We start from the raw sequence: 18,236 nt of genomic DNA on the forward strand, positions 1-18,236 counted from the left end.
GTGCTTTACAGTAGGTCCTTGTTGTTTATCTATTTTATATATAGTAGTGTGTGTATGTTAATCCCAACCTCCTAATTTATCCTTCTTGCCACCTCTGTGTGGTAGGAAGGATAAATAACCATAAGTTTACTGTAAATTTATTTTGTAAGTCTGTGAGTATGTTTCTGTTTTGTAAATAAATTCATTTGTATCATTGTTTAGATTCCACATATAAGTGATATCATATGATTTTTGTCTTTCTCTGTCTTAGTTTACTTAGTATGGTAATTTCTAGGTCCATCCATGTTGCTGCAAATGGCATTATTTCATTTTTTATGGCTTAAAGCTCAACATTCAGAAAACTAAGATCATGGCATCTGATCCCTTCACTTCATGGGAAATAGATGGGGAAACAGTGGAAACAGTGTCAGACTTTATTTTTTGAACAGTATGAAAAGGCAAAAAGATAGGACACTGAAAGATGAACCCCCCAGGTCAGTAGATTCCCAATATGCTACGGGAGATCTGTGGAGAAATAACTCCAGAAAGAATGAAGAGACGGAGCCAAAGCAAAAACAACACCCGGTTGTGGTTGTGACTGGTGATAGAAGTAAAGTCTGATGCTGTAAAGAACAATATTGCACAGGAACCTGGCATGTTAGGTCCATGAATCATGGCAAATTGGAAGTGGTCAAACAGGAGATGGCAAGAGTGAACACTGACATTTTAGGAATCAGGGAACTAAAATGGACTGGAATGGGTGAATTTAACTCAGATGACCATTATATCTACTACTGTGGGCAAGAATCCCTTAGAATAAATGGAATAACCATCATAGTAAACAGAAGAGTCTGAAATGCGGTGCTTGGATGCAATCTCAAAAACGACAGAATGATCTCTGTTCATTTCCAAGGCAAACCATTCAATATCACAGTAATCCAAGTCGATGCTCCAACCAGTAATGGTGAAGAAGCTGACACTGAATGGTTCTATGAAAACCTACAAGACCTTTTAGAACTAATACCCCAAAACAATGTCCTCTACATTATAGGGGACTGGAATTCAAAAGTAGGAAGTCAGGAGATACCTGGAGTAACAGGCAAATTTGGCCTTGGAGTACAAAACAAAGCAGGTCAAAGGCTAACAGAGTTTTGCCAAGAGAATGCACTGGTCTTAGCAAACACTCTCTTCCAACAACACAAGAGAAGACTCTACACAAGGACATCACAAAGTGGTCAATACTGAAATCAAATTGATTATATTATTTGCAGCCAAAGATGGAGAAACTCTATACAGTCAGCAAAAACAAGACTGGGAGCTGACTGTGGCTCAGATCATGAACTCCTTATTGCCAAATTCAGACGTAATTTTGATAATACTGATAATTAAACTCTCAGTTCAGTTCAGTCACTCAATTGTGTCCAACTCTTTGTTACCTCATGGACTGCAGCACACCAGGCTTCCCTGTCCATCACCAACTCCCAGAGCTTGCTCAAACTCATGTCCGTCAAGTTGGTGATGCCATCCAGTCATCTTATCCTCTGTTGTCCCCTTCTCCTTCAATTAAACTCTAGGTAAAAGAAGAAATGTTATATTGAAATAATATCATAAGTAGTTAAATATTTACTGTTCCTTTGGTATCATATTTCTTATGGTAAAATATTAAATTCAAATATTAATAAGGAAAACAACTGGTCCTGAATATTCAGGCTCCCAGAGGAACACAATAATGAATCATTTTTGAAGCTAGACAGCTTCACCCTTAATCTGCTCAGGGAATAGGAACACAGTCATTTTTCAATCATCTTTTTATAAAATGAATGTAAATTTCTTATTAGTCTGTTCCCAAAATGGAAATGGCCTTCTAACATCATTATGATAAATATTTGTGCAAGAAATTCAGGCATTAACTTAATATATAAAGAGGAAAGGAGGTTAAGAGTTTTAGTTTTGCAAGATGAAAAATGTTCTGTAGATGGGGGTGATGATAGTTGCATAGCAATGTGAATGTACTTGGGCTTCCCTGGTGGCTTAGTGGTAAAGAATCCACCTGCAATGCAGGAGACGCAGGAGACATGGGTTCGATCCCTGGGTTGGGACGATTCCTTGGAGGAGGGTATGGCAACCCACTCCAGTATTCTTGCCTGGAGAGAATTGTTGACACCCTGGAGGGGGCCTGGCCAACCAAGTGACACTTAAGCAGAGACCTGAAAGAAATGAGGGAATTGTTATGGAAATTAAATAAATAGTCTCGTTTAGGCTTCAGAAATTAAACAGATTAAATTTTATTTAATAAATAATCTTGTTTTAGGCATAAATTGTCTTGTTTAGGCATCCGGGAATCCATTCCAATACTCTTGCCTGGAAAATCCCATGGGAGGAGGAGCCTCGAAGGCTGCAGTCCATGAGGTCGCTAAGAGCTGGACATGACTGAGCGACTTCCCTTTCACTTTTCACTTTCATGCATTGGAGAAGGAAATGGCAACCCACTCCAGTGTTCTTGCCTGGAGAATCCCAGGGACGGGGGAGCCCGGTGGGTTGCCGTCTACGGGGTCGCACAGAGTCAGACATGACTGAAGCGACTTAGCAGCAGCAGCAGGCATCTGGGAGTTGGTGATGGACAAGGAAGCACGGCATACTGCAGTCCATGGGGTCACAAAGAGTCAGACAAGACTGAGCGACTGAACTGAACTGAGGCTTCAGAGACAAAGCAGAGCAGGCCCTGATTGGGAATGACTGCCTGTTGTGAGTGCAAGACTTGCAGCACCATAGATAAGACGGGGAAGAAATCTTGAGATTGTTGAGACCCTGGAGGGGGCCTGGCCAACCAAGCTCCAGGCTTAGCAGCATTCCAAGCTTTATAAGACAAAACAAATAGCAGTAACATAAAACCAGGCTTGCAGTTTGGTCACAGATTGATGATGATATCAGTTTGCTTCAGTCCTGGGATTATAAGCGGGAACCCAGAACTGCAGTCTTTGAAGTGTCACCCACGGAGCAGACGTGCTGCCTAGGACCCTTTCCCAACTGGGATCCCAGATGTGCTGTGACATGGGACTTCCCAGCACTGTTTAAGTGTGGATGTTGGTCAAAATCCAATTTGTTGATGTATTCTCTGCTTTTTCTAGTTCTCTTTTCTTTTAACATTAGTATGTTAAAAGTAAGCTAGATAATTCTCTAATGAATATCTATATCATTTATTTGTATATAACAAGTGGCTTATTTTGTTAACAAATCCTTTGAAATTGAGACAAAAGTGAAAACTTTCAGCAAAACAGGAGTGAGCCACGTAGAGGGAATAACCAAGGCCAAGGTCTTAAGACAGAAGTAGGTTTGGCAAATTCAAGGACCAACAGAAAAGCCAGGGTAACTGGAAGAGAGGAAGTGAAGGGAGAGGAGCAGGAGAGGAGGTCAGAGAGGTGTGGAGGATCCCAATCGCACAGGTCTCTGAAGACCGTAAAGAGGACTTTGGATTTTACTCTGAGTGAGGACAGAAATCATTGGAGCATTTTGAGCAGAGGAAGGACCTGATATGGCTTTGGCTTAGAAAACATTACTCTGGTTGCTGCGTTGGGACTGAACTGAAAGTAGGCAAGGCAAGAAGAAGGGAGAAAAATTAGGAGGCTGATGTAGTCATCCAGGTGGGAAATGATGGTGGCTGAGACCAGAGTGGTGGTGATGAAGATGCGGAGAGGTGCTCAGATTGTGTACATATATGGATGGTGGAGCCAACAGTATTTGCTGAAGGGCTGGATATAGGCAGAGGTCAATCTAGGCTTTGAGAGACCTGAAGCTTATACACTTTGTGGGGGGGATGGTTCTCTCTTCATAAGGATACAAAATTAGGTACAGAAATGAATATTTATTTATAATGAGAAGAGAAATCACAATATCTTACAAATTTATAAAAGCTCACAAATACTACAAACATCAGACAATGTAGAAAATAACCTAATATTAACTTCCTAATACACCCCTACAAAGTCTTTTACTATATATATATATATATATATATATATATATATATATATATATATATAAATTGTTAGTATAGTTGTATACTATTAGTATACTAGTATTCTAGTATACTAGTATATTAGTATATCTATTGTATGCTATTTTTAACTGTGGTGTTGGAGAAGATTCTTGAGAGTCCCTTGGACTGCCAGGAGATGAAACCAGTCCATCCTAAAGGAAATCAGTCCTGAATATTCATTGGAAGGACTGATGCTGAAGCTGAAACTCCAATACTGTGGCCACCTGATGGGAAGAGCTGACTCATTGGAAAAGACCCTGATGCTGGGAAAGAGTGAAGGCAGGAGGAGAAGGAGATGACAGAGGATGACGTGGTTGGATGGCATCACCGACTCAATGGACATGAGTTTGAGTAAACTCTGGGAGTTGGTGATGGACAGGGAGGCCTGGCGTGCTGCAGTCCATGGGGTCACAAAGAGTCAGACATGACTGAGCGACTGAACTGAACTGATAGTATACAGTAGTATAGTTGTATAGTATTTATTCACCTGTTCATATGATAATTTCATAATATTTAATATGAATAATAGAAAGATAATTTTCTCTTCCAGCACAGTTGATCAAAATTTCTATTTTAAAAAATCTACAAACAATAAATGCTAGAGATGTGCTCAGTCACTCAGTCGTGGCTGACTCTTTGCAACCCCATGGACCCCACCAGGCTCCTCTGTCCATGGAATTTTCCAGGCAAGAATACTGGGGTGGGTTGCCATTTCCTTTTCCAGGAAAATAGTGTCTAAATTACTGGTGAAGGTATGGAGTAAAGGGAATCCTCCTACACTGTTGGTGGGAACATAAGGTGGTGCAGCCACTATGGAGAACAGTATGGAGGTTCCTTAAAAAACTAAAATTAGAACTATATGACCCTGCAATCCCACTCCTAGGCATATACTCAGAGAAATTCATAATTCAAAAAGATACATGCACCCCAGTGTTTATGGCAGTGAATTGATAATAGTGAAGACATGGAGGCTAACTAAATGTCCATTGACAGCTGCTGCTGCTGCTAAGTTGCTTCAGTGGTGTCCAACTCTGTGCGATCCCATAGATGGCAGCCCACCAGGCTCCCCCATCCCTGGGATTCTCCAGGCAAGAACACTGGAGTGGGTTGCCATTTCCTTCTCCAATGCATGAAAGTGAAAATGAAAGTGAAGTTGCTCAGTCGTGTCCAACTCTTAGCAACCCCATGGACTGCAGCCTACCAGGCTCCTCCGTCCATGGGATTTTCCAGGCAAGAGTACTGGAGTGGGGTGCCATTGCCTTCTCTGTCCATTGACAGAGGAATGGATAAAGAAGATGTGGTACATATATACAATGGAATATTCAGTTCAGTTCAGTCGCTCAGTCGTGTCAGACTCTGTGACCCCATGGATCACAGCACACCAGGCCTCCCTGTCCATCACCAACTCCCGGAGCTTACTCAAACTCATGTCCATTAAGTCGGTGATGCCATCCAGCCATCTCATCCTCTGTTCTCCCCTTCTCCTCCTGCCATCAATCTTTCCCAGCATCAGGGTCTTTTCAAATGAGTCAGCTCTTCGCATGAGGTGGCCAAAGTATTGGAGTTTCAGCTTCACCATCAGTCTTTCCAGTGAACATCCAGGACTGATCTCCTTTAGGATGGACTGGTTGAATCTCCTCACAGCCCAAGGGACTCTCAAGAGTCTTCTCCAACACCACAGTTCAAAAGCATCAATTCTTTGGCACTCAGCTTTATAGTCCAACTCTCACATCCATACACTACCATTGGAAAAAACATACCCTTGACTAGACGGACCTTTGTTGGCAAAGTGATGTCTCTGCTTTTTAATATACTGTCTAGGTTGGTCATAACTTTCCTTCCAAGGAGTAAGCATCTTTTAATTCACGGCTGCAATCACCATCTGCAGTGATTTTGGAGCCCCCCCCCCCCCAATAAAGTCTGACACTGTTTCCCCATCTATTTGCCATGAAGTGATGGGACCAGATGCCATGATCTTAGTTCTCTGAATGTTGGGCTTTAAGCCAACTTTTTCACTCTGCTCTTTCCCTTTTCATCAAGAGGCTCTTTAGTTCTTCTCCACTTTCTGCCATAAGGGTGGTGTCATTTGCATATCTGAGTTTATTGATATTTCTCCCAGCAATCTTGATTCCAGCTTGTGCTTCCTCCAGCTCAGCATTTCTCATGATGTACTCTGCATATAAGTTAAAATAGCAGGGTGACAATATACAGCTTTGACATACTCCTTTTCCTATTTGGAACCAGTCTGTTGTTCCATGTCCAGTTCTAACTATTGCTTCTTCATCTGCATACAGATTTCTCAGGAGGCAGGTCAGGTTGTCTGGCATTCCCATCTCTTTAAGAATTTTCCACAGTTTGTTGTGATCCACACAGTCAGGGCTTTGGCATAATCAACAAAGCAGAAGTAGATGTTTTTCAGGAACTCTCTTGCTTTTTTTATGATCCAACAGATGTTGGCAATTTGATCTCTGATTCCTCTGCCTTTTCTAAATCAAGCTTGAACATTTGGAAGTACATGGTTCATGTACTGTTGAAGCCTGTCTTGCAGAATTTTGGGTGTTACTTTCCTGGCATGTGAGATGAGTGCAATTGTGTGATAGTTTGAACTTTCTTTGGGATTGGAATGAAAACTGACCTTTTCTAGTCCTGTGGCCACTGCTGAGTTTTCCAAATTTGCTGACATATTGCGTGTAACACTTTCACAGCATCATCTTTTAGAATTTGAAATAGTTCAACTGCAATTCCATCACCTCCACTAGCTTTGTTTATAGTGATGCTTCCTAAGTCCCACTTGACTTTGCATTCCAGGACATCTGGCTCTAAGTGAGTGATCACACCATTGTGAATATCTAGGTCATACTCCAGTGTTCTTGCCTGGAGAATCCCAGGGACGGGGGACCCTGGTGGGCTGCCGTCTCTGGGGTCGCACAGAGTTGGACACAACTGAAGCGACTTAGCAGCAGTAGCAGCAGCAGCAAACATCTTTTTAGTATAGTTCTTCTGCATATTGTTGCCATCTCTTCTTAATATCTTCTGCTTCTGTTAGGTCCATGCCATTTCTGTCCTTTACTGAGCCCATCTTTGCATGAAATGTTCCCTTGGTATCTCTAACTTTCTTGAAGAGATCTCTAGTCTTTTCCATTCTATTATTTTCCTCTATTTCTTTGCACTGATCACTGAGGAAGGCTGTCTTATCTCTCCTTGCTATTCTTTGGAACTCTGCATTCAAATGGGTATATCTTTCCCTTTCTCCTTTACCTTTAGCATCCCTTCTTTTCTCAGCTATTTGTAAGGCCTCCTCAGATAACCATTTTGCCTTCTCACATTTCTTTTTCTTGGGGATGGTCTTGATCACTGCCTCTTGTACAATGTCACGAACCTCCATTCATAGTTCTTTGGGCCCTCTGTCTATCAGATATAATCCTTTGAATCTATTTGTCACTTCCACTGTATAATTGTAAGGGATTTGATTTAGGTCATAGCTGAATGGTCTAGTGGTTTTTTTTTTTTTTTTTTTACTTTCTTCAATTTAAGAACATACACTGAACTGGGGAAACAGACTCTTGGAGGGCAAAAACAGAATGTTGTGCACACCAGGGCCCAGGAGAAAGGAGCAGTACCCCACAAGAGACTGACCCAGATTTACCTATGAGTGTCTAGGAGTCTTCCAGCACAGGCATGGGTCAACGGTGGCATTGGTGGTGGCTGCAGGGTCAGGGACATTGAGTGTGGAGGTGCGTGCACAGGACCTTTTGAAGGAGGTTGCCATTATCTTCATTATCTCCACCTTAGTTTGGCCTCAGGTCAAACAACAGGGAGGGAACACAGCCCCTCCTCAACAACAGAAAATTGGATTAAAAATTTATTGAGCATGGCCCCTTTTGCATTCCAGTCCTCTATAATGAAAAAGGCATCTTCTTTGGGTGTTAGTTCTAGAGGTCTTGTAGGTCTTCATAGAGCTGTTCAACTTCAGCTTCTTCAGCATTATTGGTCAGGGCATAGCTTTGGATTACTGTGATATTGAATGGTTTGCCTTGGAAATGAACAGAGATCATTCTGTCATTTTTGAGATTGCATCCAAGTACTGCATTTCAGACTTTTCTTTTTCAGCATTCAGAAAACTAAGATCATGGCATCTGGTCCCATCACTTCATGGCAAATAAATGGGGAAATAGTGGAAGCAGTGACAGACTTTATTTTGGGGGGCTCCAAAATCACTGTAGATGGTGACGGCATGAAATTAAAAGACACTTGTTCCTTGGAAGAAAAGCTATGAACAACCTAGACAGCTTATTAAAAAGCAGAGACATTACTTTGCCAACAAAGGTCCATCCAATCAAAGCTATGGTTTTTCCAGGAGTCATGTATGGATGTGAGAGTTGGACTATAAAGAAAGCTGAGTGCTGAAGAATTTTGTGCTTTTGAACTGTGGTGTTCGAGAAGACTCTTGAGAGTCCCTTGGACTGCCAGAAGATGCAACCAGTCCATCCTAAAGGAAATCAGTCCTGAATATTCATTGGAAGGACTGATGCTGAAGCTGAAACTCCAATACTTTGGCCACCTGATGTGAAGAACTGACTCATTGGAAAAGACCCTGATGCTGGGAAAGATTGAAGGCGGGAGGAGAAGGGGATGACAGAGGATGAGATGGTTGGATGGCATCACCGACTAAATGGACATGAGTTTGGGTAAACTCCAGGAGTTGGTGATGGACAGAGAGGCTTGGCATGCTGCAGTCCATGGGGTCGCAAAGAGTTGAACATGAATGAGCAACTGAACTGAACAGAACTGAGCATGACCCCGCCCATCAGAACAAGACCCAGTTTCCACCTCAGTCAGTCTCTCCCATCAGGAAGCTTCCTTAATCCTCTCATCCTTATCCCTCAGAGGGCAGACAGAATGAAAACCACAGTCACTGAAAACTAATCAAACTGATCACATGAACCACAGCCTTGTCTGACTCAATGAAACTATGACCAACAGGGTGTAGGGCCACCCAAGACAGATGGGTCATGGTGGAGAGTTCTGACAAAATGTGGTCCACTGGAAAAGGGAATGGCAAATCACTTCAGTATTCTTGCCTCTGGCATGCTGCAGTCCATGGATTTGCAAAGAGTTGATACAACTGAGCGACTGAACTGAACTGACTGATTATACCAGTTATGCAATATCACTGATGCAAGAGAGAGGAGGGAGAAAAGTGGCATGGATTGAGAGCCTACTGGGTGTCAAGGGTCTTGTCAGTACATCCAGTGACCTGTGCTTCCTCAGACCCCAATCACTTGTCCATGCTCTCAGGCCAGGCTGAATTGAATCATCTGCATTTTGTGAAATTGGGCTCGACAGGATCACCTGTTACTTCCCTGTCACTAAATTCCGGTATGTACTTACTTTTCAATCCTTGTTAGCTTGAAATCCTAGCAGCAGTCAGCACAGATGACCACACCCTTCTTATCAGAATTCCTTCTTTTAGTTCATTACCAGAGCTTTCTGATTCTACTTCCTTTTTAAAAGAATTTTGGCTGCACCCCGCATGTGGGACCTTAGTTCCCTCCCCAGGGATTGAACCCATGCCTCCTGCACTGGAAGGCAGTGCAGCAGGGAGACTGTCAGCAAGCAGCTGCAGTAAGGCAAGTGAGAGAAGGTGGCGGCTTAGCTTAGGGGAGCAGTCAAGGTGGTGAGAAGGGGTTGGATTATGAATATATTTTGAGAGTACTGTCTTAACCACTGGGCCACCAGAGAAGTCCTTGATTCTACTTCCTAAATAAAAAAATCTTTCCACCTCTCTCCATATCCATTGTTACCACCCAAAGTAGTCGGAGACACCATTGTCTCTCACCTGAACTACTTCAGTAGCCTCTTAACTGCTCTCCTTGCCTCTGGTCTTCACCCTCTTACCCTGCTCCCCCACCCCTGTCACCACCATCACAGGGACCCATTTTCTATATACAACTGCCAATGGTATTTGTGACCTATGATCACATCACTCCCTTGGTTATAACTCCTCAATGGATTTTCCTTGCTTGGGACTTCCTTACTCTGGTCTACAGATCTCTTCCCCCTTTGGCTCCTGCCTACCTTTCGTGACTCCAGATTGAGCCACTTTCCTTTTTAACCATACTCTTAGGGACTTCTTTGAATTCTTTGAATAAGCCACACATCTTTCACCTCTCACCTTTGCATTTGCATTCCCACTGCCTGGGCTACTCTTGATTCATTTATTTATTCATTCGATATTTATTGAGTGCCTACTAAGTGCTAGACACTATTCTAAATATTGAGAATATTTGTTGTTGTTAAGTTGCTTAGTCCTGTCTGACTCTCTTGTGGCCCCTTGGCCTGTAGACTGCCAGGCTCCTCTGCCCATGGGATTTCCCAGGCAAGAATACTGGAATGGGTTGACATTTCCTTCTCCAGGGGATATTCCTGAGCCAGGGATTGAACCTGCATCTCTTGCATTGGCAGATGGATTCTTTACCAGGGAGCCACCATAGCAATGAGTAAATTAATATTCCTGTGCCTGTTAGCAGGTTGCATTCTAGAAGGAAGTGAGAGATTAAAAAGAATAAGTAAAATCAATAAGTAAGCCACCTAGTGTTTTAGAAAGGGATAAGCACTATGGGAAAAAGAAGTAGAGAGCAAAGTAAGAGAGATCAAAAGTTCAGAGAAGGGTGAGTGAGTGAAATTTTTCATGGCAAGATCAAAGTAAGCCTCACTGAGACAGTCATACTTAAAGACTTGAAGGAAGTGACAGAAAAAGCCACGTGGATGTCTGAATGAAGAACTGTTGTTGGGGGTGGCAGGGGTACCTGGTGGGATTTCTTTGGGGAACAGCAAGGAGCATGGTATGGGTGGAGTGGAGCAAGTGCAGGGAAGTGTGATTGGAGATGACTGCAAACTAGCTGCTGGAGGCTAGATCATGAAGGGGCAGGTAGGCTGCTTTATGGAGTTTGGTTTTTCTCTGATTAAGATATGAAGCTGTTGGAAGGTTTTGAGCAGAACAGTTATATAATCTAATTAATGGCATGAAAAGCTCCTTCTGTCTGCTATGTGGAGAATAGACTGTAGGGGGTGGAGTATGATAGGGATGAAGCAGGGAGACTGTCAGCAAGCAGCTGCAGTAAGGCAAGTGAGAGAAGGTGGCAGCTTAGCTTAGGGGAGTAGCAGCAGTCAAGGTGGTGAGAAGGGGTTGGATTATGAATATATTTCGAGAGTACAGCCATCTGGACTTGCTGGTTGGGTATAATATATAAGCAGGGCTGTAGTCTATATGTAAGACTTGAAGCTGTTAAGATTTGTGGGACTTTTTTAAAGAGTACAACATTAGGTAGAAAAGTGAGTATGTATTTAAGGTGAGAATAAAATCACAATGATCAGTCAGGCTTTGTCAAGTCAAAGTAGGTGGGTCAGATACTCTGAGACTTATGTGATTTGGTATGCAGGGATTCATCAAGAAAACATCACACACACACACACACACACACACACACACACACTGCTTACAGTCCTGCTACAGGTGTTTGCCTTACAAACATAGGTATTCTGATTGATTTTACTTGAAAGTGAAAGTGTTAGTCGCTCAGTCATGTCTGACTCTTTGTGACCCTATGGACTGTAGCCTGCCAGGCTCCTCTGTCCATTGAATTTTCTGGGCAAGAATACTGGAATGGGTTGCCATTTCCTTCTCCAGGGGATATTCCTGACCCAGGGATCAAACCCAGGTCTCCTGCATTGCAGACAGAATTTTTACCATCTGAGCTACCAGGGAAGCCTATTTTGCTTAATGGACCAGAAGAAAAAAAAAAAAAAAAGAGCAGCCTGCACTTGAACTTGTGTATGCTACATTGTCCAGTATATTTTTAACAAGAGAGAAATTTTGTTTTTATTTAGACATCAATAAGAACCAAACTTTCTGCAAACAGCTCCATAATTTGGGAGAATTCTGCATAGACTAGATTCTGGCTGTGTACATTTCAAACCTTCTGTCACTTCTACAATCTGTATACTTCCTATGCCAAGTGCCATAGGACAGATTCCCATCACAATATGACTTCTGGTTCTCCACTGTCCTGTCATGACCCCAGGAAGTGAATGCAAACCACATGCATGTATCTCCCCAAAGCCCAGCTAAATGTGTCTACATGTTAACTTCCAGTAAACAGGATCCCCAAAATGTCCATGGTCACTCAACTACCGTGCAACACAAGGGGAAAATGTGATGGAAGGAATGTTGGAGTGGAAAGAGACAGTGGTCTCAACTGACTGCAGTTAAAATATCTTTCCCAATCATACAAAAATCTATGACAATGTGAACACATGCCTATGGACCTGTTCAGGACCTTGGAATGTGAGGGCCCCTGAAACTAAAACTTTATCAGCTTCAAGAAAAGATGGCACTGGATATGAGGGGTATGATGGCACTGGATATGGGATGTGACAGGAAGAGAAACATTTTGGATGATTCTAAGGTTTTGGGCCTGAGAAGTCAGCAGGATAAAGTTGCCCTTGCTGATGTGGCAAAGATGGGAGGAGCTAGATGGTCAAATAGTGGGGGGTGGAGAGGGGGTGGAGACAGAGAGACAGGGCTGTATTAGGATTGAGATGCCAAAAAATGATACACATGAACTTATATACAGAACAAATATAAAACCACAGACACAGAAGACACACTTATGATTACTAAAGGGAAAGGTAGGGAGGGATAAATTAGGAGTTTGGGTTTAGCAGATACACACTACTATATATAAAATAGATAATCAACAAGGTCCTACTGTATAGCACAGGGGCTTCCCAGGTGGCTGACTGGTAAAGAATCTGCCTGCTAGTGCAGGAGACATGGGTTTGATTCCTGAGTCAGGAAGATCCCCTGGAGGAAGAAATGGTGACCTGCTCTAGTATTCTTGCCTGGAGAATCCCATGAACAGAGGAGCCTGGTGGGCTACAGTCCATGGGGTCACAAAGAGTTGGACACAACTGAGCAGGCACACATGCCTGTATAGCTCAGGGAACACTACTCAATATCCTGTATTAACCTATAATGGAAAGGTATCTGAAACAGAGTATATATATATGTTTCTGAATCACTTTGCTGTATACTTGAAATTAATAGAACATTGTAAATCAACTATACTTCAATAGTAAAAAGTAAGAAAATAAAATATTATGCAAAAAAAGAGAATGAGATGCCTATTAAACAGCCAAGCAGAGAAGTCAAGTGGCAGTTTTCACCATTCCTTTTGTGACTTACTCCTGCTCATCTCTCACAGTTCAGCTAAGCATTCTGTTAGGTAGTTAGAATAGGAGAAAGGAGTCCAGAATGGCAGTGGCTAAAAGACAAAGAAGAGGAAAAGTCCATGAAAATAGAGCAAAGCAAAGTCCAAGGAGCAGAGTGAGAACCTCAGGTGAAACAACAGCCCTCCTGGCTATCCCAATTTACATAGGGCAGTCTCAGGGGAGGAGAAAAAACATATAAAAAGAGGAGCCAAAATTCAGTCACTGGCTTCTCTTCACTTCTTTTGGGTTGGTCTACCCTCAAGCCTCTAGGATGTATTTTCCTTTACTTGCCAAATAAAACTGAGCTGTAACACCGATCCATCCGTCGTTTCAAATTTTTGCTGCAGCAAGACAGAACTGAGGAAATTACAACCCCCGCCCCCCGCCCCCGACAGTTCCCTCCTCATCTCAGACTGGCTGTGAAGGTTAAGTCTACTGTTATACATTCTGTAGCCCCCTTACCTCTCTTTTCTGCCATCCCTGTGATTACATTTTTAATGGTTGTCTCTCCTGCACTGCACTAGACAAAGCTGAGACTGTGTATTCCGTCTTGCTGCTGTGCCTACTGTGTACCACAGTGCCTGGTGCCGAGTAGGTCTTAAGAATTGTTGGTTGAATAAATGAAGAGAGGTCAAGTAACTTTTCCAACTCACAACAAGAAGACAGCAGAGCTAAGATGGATGGGGGCATACTTTTTCAACTAAAAAAAAAGCCAAGCCAAACACATGTATAGGAAAATGCGTGATATACCAATGAGTTGTCAACAATTGAATACACTTGGGTAACTAGCACTTGGCCCAGTAGACAGCACAGGGACAGCATCCTAGAACCCCTCACACTCCTCTTCTGAACCACACCACCACCCCTTCTTCCCCCAGGTGACCACCATCATGATTTCTGTTTTTTTTTTTAATTGTATTCATTTACTTTTAGCTGCACTATGTCTTTGTTGCTGTGTATGGGCTTTCTCTAGTTGTGGCGAGCAGGGGCTACTCTCTAATTGTGGTGCGTGGGCTTCTCATTGCAATGACTTCTCTTGCTGCAGAGCATAGGCTCTAGAGCACTAGCCTCAATAGTTGTGGCTCCTGGGCTTAGTTGCCCTAAGGCATATGGAATCTTCCAGGACTAGAATCTTCCGGGACTGTCTCCTGCATTGGCAGGTGGATTCTTAACCACTGAACCACCAGGGAAACCCCCATCCTGATTTCCAACACCATTAATTAGCTTTTCTTGTTTCAGAACTTTATATAAATGGTCTATCCAGTATCTATGCTTTTGTGTCTGTGTGTATGAAATTTATAAATGGTGTTGTGAGTAGCACTAGTTGCTCATTTTCATAGCTGTATAGCAATTCTCAAACTTTTTGGTCTTGGAACCTGTTTCCATTTATAAAAACTATCAAGGAAGCTAAAGAACTTGTGTTTCTGTGAGTTGTATCTAAGATATTTACTGTATAGGAAATTAAACTGAGAAATTAAAAAAAAAACTATTTAACTCATTAAAAATATCAAATTCATTACATGTTAATGTATATAACAGATTTTAATGAAAATAATTGTATTTTCTAGAACAAAAAATAGGGAGAAATGTGACAGTGAGTATGAATGAGAGTCTGGGCAAATATGTCAGAATATTGACACTGTGTGCTACTGGGAGGGCCTAGGTTCCAGAGGTCTTGGCCAAAACCCAGAGGCCACAGGAATGGTGATGGGGCAGAAGGATTTGTCATCTTTTGAGTTCTGCACATCAATTAGTAATAGATACAAATAAGCCAGCCTAGGAGACACGACATTAGTATGTTGCAAAACACCCAGTACATTTGATAAACGTGTAAATGCATGATGTAAGGAATAAAGTTGATCCAGTTTGGGTAGGAAGTGAAGAGGATGGGAAAATTCTGTCCAGGCAAGTGGGAGATGGGAATGTTGGCAGAAGATAATATCTGTTTTCTTGGGAGGCAGAAGACATACTTGTCAGGGTGATGGGAAAACCCCTTGGTGTGGTTTTCATGGCCCCAGTTGGCTTTTCAGGCCCCATCTGTCACTCTGATGCTCCAGCCATTTCTTTCCCCAGACAGGTGCAAACACATGCATCCATGTTGTTCATTCTTCATGCTACTTCCTTTACCTGCAGTGGCATTCTTCTTCCATTCTTAACTAAGTAAACTGGAGACCCTCAGGACCCACCTGACATGCCTCCTCTTAAGCATCTTCCTAGGCACCAAACTACTTCCCTTACCTCCCCACTCCAGCTAATATCCACTCTCTCATGCTCCCATAACACTTTGTGCTCATCTCTGTCTTAGAACTTGACAATGATAACTTTCGTTATCATCATCCAAGTGTCTTCCCCTCTAGACCATGAACTAGGATAAGCCATGGGTCTTAGGTACTGATGAGTCCCTACCCTCTAGTACAGCTCCAGGCAGTCAGTGGTACTTGCTTCTCTGCCCACAACAATGTCTCCTTATGATGCATTGCACACAGGAGTGCAGTACATATTTACTGATTTATCTGTGATGTGTGGAGCAGGCTGATCCGAACATTTCAGAGAACTTTAGGTCATGTTCATTTACTTTGTCAGTGGCTGGTTAATTAACCTTCCATTGTCAAGTTGACCCTGAACTGGATAGATGAGAAACAGTCCTTGTTTAAAGGTTGATTAAAGGTCAGGAGATTCCTTTGGGAAACATTTTGACAATTTCTAGAAATGTTAAACATACACCTACCATGTTCACTCTTAGGTTATTTACCCAAGAGAAATGAAAGTCTATGTACATACAAAGACTTGTACAAGAATGTCCACGGCAGATTTATTTATAATAGACCAAACCTAGGAACAGCCCACGGAGAAGGCAATGGCACCCCACTCCAGTACTCTTGCCTGGAAAATCCCATGGACAGAGGAGCCTGGTGGGCTGCAGTCCATGGGGTCACTAAGAGTCAGACACGACTGAGCAACTTTACTTTCACTTTTCACTTTCATGCATTGGAGAAGGAAATGGCAACCCACTCCAGTGTTCTTGCCTGGAGAATCCCAGAGATGGGAGAGCCTGGTGGGCTGCCATCTATGGGGTCACACAGAGTCGGACACAACTGAAGCGACTTAGCAGCAGCAGCAGCAGGAACAGCCCAAATGTCCATCAATAGGTGAATGGATAAATTGTGATGTATCCATACAGTGGAATACTACATGCAACAATATGCTAAGTAAAAGAAGCTAGACCAAAAGAGTATGTACTATATGATTCTATTCACATAAAATTCTAGAAAACGCAAACTAATCTCTACTAACAAAGCAGCTTAGGCAATAAAGAATCTGCCTGCAATGCAAGAGACCTGGGTTTGATCCCTGGCTCGGGAAGATATCCTGGAGAAGGGAATGGCAACCCATTCCAGTATTCTTGCCTGTAAATCCCAGGAACAGTGGAGCCTGGCGGGCTGTAGTCTGTGGGGTCGCAAAGAGTTGGACATGACTGAGAGACTAACACACACAACAAAACAGATCAGCGGTTGCCTCTGGATGGTGTGGGAAAGAGAGAGAGGCACAAGAGAGAGATTACACAGAGGTATGAGCTAACTTTTGGGGTTTTAGAAATGCTCGTTATCCTGACTATGGTGCTGGGTTCATAGGTGTTGACATATGTCAAGACTTGACAAATTATACTTTAAATATGTGCAGTTTATTGTGTGTCAGTTATTCTTGGATACAATTGCTTTAGAAAAAAATCCCATTAATCTATCTTGCACTTTGAATCAATCTTTTGCCCATGCTTGATTTTACAACATTCTCTATTGGTCATATGGAAAATATTGTTTCACTGAGGTGTACTGACTTTCCAAATATTGACACATTTTACTATACATTATCAAAAAAATCACATTTGTTACTATTAGCACAGGTCCCATCAGCAAAGTCTTTAACCATTTCAGAAGCTGTCAAACTCATGGTGGTAAATGAAGAAAGTGAAAGTGTTGGTTGCTTGGTCATGTTTGGCTCTTTTGCCACCCCATGGACTGTAGCCCGCCAGGCTCCTTTCTCCATGGCATTTCCCAAGCAAGACTACTGGAGTGGGTTACCATTCCCTTCTCCAGGGGATCTTCCCGACCCGGGATGGAGTCTGGGTTTCCTGCTTTGCAGCCAGATTCTTTACTGTCTGAGCCACCAGGAAAGCCCCCATAGTGGTGGATAGATTTCCCCAAATTTGAATTTTTTAAAATGTAATTTCCATTTTATTATCTTTTCAAGGAACAGTATTTCTTCAGTCTTTAGGATTTAGCTCATTACATGGGCTTTGGTGGAGGCTGTGGGGCAGCAACCACAGGTCTAAATTGGGATGGAGGTGTTGGGTCCTTCTGGGCTTCCTGGATTCCCAACTGCCTTACTCTGAATGGCACAACTCATGCAGTAATGTAGTTTCACATACAGCTTGGGAAGCACATAGGTGTCAAAAACACTCGCTTTAGAAATAAATGTCTCTGATGGCTGTGGCATCTATGATGTTCCAAATGACAAACTTCTTAATGGCCTTATCCTTGGGCACACATTGGGCACAGTTGGTACAGCGAATAGGTTGTATGTGGCCATGGCCCTTTTGGGCACTACCACAGTTCCTTCTTTCCTTGGTCATCTTGGAGATGAGGAGGTGAGAGCCAAATTTGGAATTTTTATTTGAAAGCTCCATTGTCTCCATTGTTATCACTGGTAATAAACACTGTCAGTTAAGTGACAGACTCACTTCATTCATTTTCAAGGAGCTATCTGCCAAAAGCCTCAGCCTGAGTAATTATAGTCTGTCTATTTTCTTTTCAAGCAAAAATGGTGTTCCATGAAAAAAGTGTCTAATTCAGCTCACAAAAACAAGTACTTTTCCTTCAGGCAACGATTGCACATTGATATGTAACAGATGTGCTTTATGCGTGCTCGCTATTTCATCACATGGAAAATT

At 42.5% G+C, this 18,236-nt stretch overlaps 1 pseudogene; it reads right to left on the minus strand.

Moving 5' to 3' along the window:
• Positions 1 to 17,571: 17,571 nt before the first annotated feature.
• On the minus strand, positions 17,572 to 17,918 carry LOC138930040 (small ribosomal subunit protein eS26 pseudogene; annotated as a pseudogene).
• Between the last annotated feature and the right edge of the window lie 318 nt (positions 17,919 to 18,236).

Source organism: Ovis canadensis, chromosome X, assembly GCF_042477335.2.
Source record: "Ovis canadensis isolate MfBH-ARS-UI-01 breed Bighorn chromosome X, ARS-UI_OviCan_v2, whole genome shotgun sequence".
Taxonomy (NCBI): Eukaryota; Metazoa; Chordata; class Mammalia; order Artiodactyla; family Bovidae; genus Ovis; species Ovis canadensis.